The following is a 2,507-nucleotide window of genomic DNA, read 5'->3' as shown; positions in this document are numbered from 1 at the left end:
TGGGAGTAAAGATTTTCAAAGTACGTATTAATGATCTTCTGAATTTTTGTAGAATCCGTAATGATTTCATCCTTTTCATTCTTTATTGCATGAATTTAAGTTCTTTCTTTTCTTTTTTTAATAAGGTTGGCTAGGGGTTTATCAATTTTATTTATTCTTTCCAAGAACCAACTCTTTGATTCATTTATTTTTTGTAGGGTTTTCTTCATCTCAATTGCATTAATTTCTGCCCTGATCTTCACAATATGCTCTCTTCTTTGGGCTTTGGGTTTGACTTGTTCTTCTTTTTCTAAAAGTTTGAGGTGCAGCATTAGGCTGTTTATTTGTTCTCTTTCTGTTTTCCTTATGTGTGAGTTCACTGCTATAATTTTCCCTCTGAGGACTGCTTCCATTGCATCCCACAGATTCTAGTAAGTTGTATCTACATTTTTATTTGTTTGTAGGCATTTTTAAATTTCTTCTTTAATTTTGTCTATGACCCATTGATTGTTCAGGAGGTTGTTATTTAATTTCCATGTGTTTATGAAGTTTTTGGAGTTGCTTTTGTTGTTAATTTCCAATTTCATTGCATTGTGGTCAGATAATATGCTTGGGATAATTTCAATTCTTTTGCATTTAGGTAGGTATGCTCTGTGGGCTAGAATGTGGTCTATTTTCTAGAAACTCCCATGTGCAGCTGTGAAAAATGTGTATTTTGATGTTGTGTATTCTGATTCTCCTGTATACATCTACTAAGTCCATTTGTTCATAGATTTGGTTAAGATCTGTTATTTTTTTGCTGATTTTTTTGTCCAGTTACCCTCTCTCTTTGTGTCAAAGGGGTGTTGAGGTCCCTATTGCAATAGTTTTAATAATTATTTGGGTTTTCATGTCTGTTAAGATTTGTCTTATATAGTTTGGTGATCTAATATTTGGTGCCTACATGTTTGTGATTGTTATCTCTTCCTCTTGCAGTTTTCCCCTAACAAGTATGTAGTGACCTTCTTTATCTCTTTTGATTGTTCTCAGTTTGAAGTTTACATTGTCTGCAAACAGAATATCTACATCTGCTTTTTCTGGGTTCCTGTTGCATGAAGTATGATTTTCCATCCTTTGACTTTCCTCTATGAATTTCTTTTTGAGTAAAATACGTTTCCTGTATTCAGCATATTGCTGGATCTTGTTCTTGATCCATTCTGCCAGTCTCTTTCTTTTGATTGCTGAATTGAGGCCATTTACATTAATGGTTATAACTGATATGTACTGGCTTATCTTTGCATATTATTTCCTGCTGTTGTTTCCCTGCTTTTCCCCTCTGTTTAATAGCTGTTTATTTTGCTTTGTCTCATCTTTTAGCTGTCGAATTGATTTTTCCTGGTTCCTTGTTGATCTTAAGAGATCCTTTCTTTCACACTCACTAGCTGCCATGCTGTCTTCAAGATCTGAAGTTCTATCTTCAGCTTAATTCAAGCTGTTTTGCCAGCATTCAATGGAAGTTTTGATTTCCTGCATGTTTCTTTGAATCTATTTCCTTCATTCCAGTTCATTCTTACATTGCTCTTTTAATGTTTCCATCCATTGCCTATGTTCATCTATTTTTTTATACTTCTTCTTTAGATGTGTTACCAATTCTTACATTATTATTGTCATTTCATTTTTTGTCTGAGATATTATTTCTGATCTGATGTCTTCTATGGCCTCATGGAGTTGTTTCTTTACTTCTATTGCAATCATTTCAGCAATTTCAGGTGTTTGTTTACCAAGTTCTCCTATGCTGATGTCTTCTGGACTTGTTCTGAGTGGAGTGGAGTTCAGAGGTTGCATTTTAGTCTTTTGTCTTGCCATGTTAGATGCTGGAGGCAGAATGCTCTGTCTCCCTCTTCCTCAGCGATGGTTGCTAGTGTCCCTAGTTTTCCTGGTGGTCAGATTTGCCCCTCAGTGTCCGCTGAGATGCACTGCTTGGTCTGGAGTCTTCTGGCAGATAAGGAAGTGTATCTAGTTCTCCCAGGTTTCAGACACAAACTGTGATGTCACCTGATGGCAGCCTGTCTGATCCAGTGTCCTCTTGCAGTGCACAGCATGTGTATGACCCAGAAGTAAGCTGCACTGGTGGTGCAATCACAGATCAGTGGTCTTGTGTCCCCAGGCAGTTCAGGGTGCAGGCAGAACCCAGACACGAATTGCAAGGTCAGTGGGTCGTGAACAGCTTGATTCTGTGTCTCCAGTCAGTTCAGGGTGTGGAAAGGAGCTAGAGGTGGGCTGCACTGGTGGTGATCATGAACCTCCTGTGTTTGTGACCTCTGGGAGGTCAGGGCACAAGTAAAGCCCAGACTTGAACCGTGGTGCTAGTAGTTCATATACCACCTACCCTAGTACCTCAGGCGGCTTAGGGCACATGCAGGGAGGGCCCAAATATGAACCCCCGTGTTAGCAGTTTGTGGGCCTTCTGAGTCAGGATCTCCTCTCTGCACCAGGCACATGGAGGGTGGGGACTCAGACTGTAATGGCGGTGGGGTCCCAAGTCACTT

The sequence above is a fragment of the Chinchilla lanigera genome, unplaced genomic scaffold, assembly GCF_000276665.1.
Source record: "Chinchilla lanigera isolate Chin_1 unplaced genomic scaffold, ChiLan1.0 scaffold00029, whole genome shotgun sequence".
Taxonomy (NCBI): domain Eukaryota; kingdom Metazoa; phylum Chordata; class Mammalia; order Rodentia; family Chinchillidae; genus Chinchilla; species Chinchilla lanigera.
The sequence above is the reverse complement of the archived record's forward strand: the minus strand, read 5'-3'. Positions refer to the sequence as shown.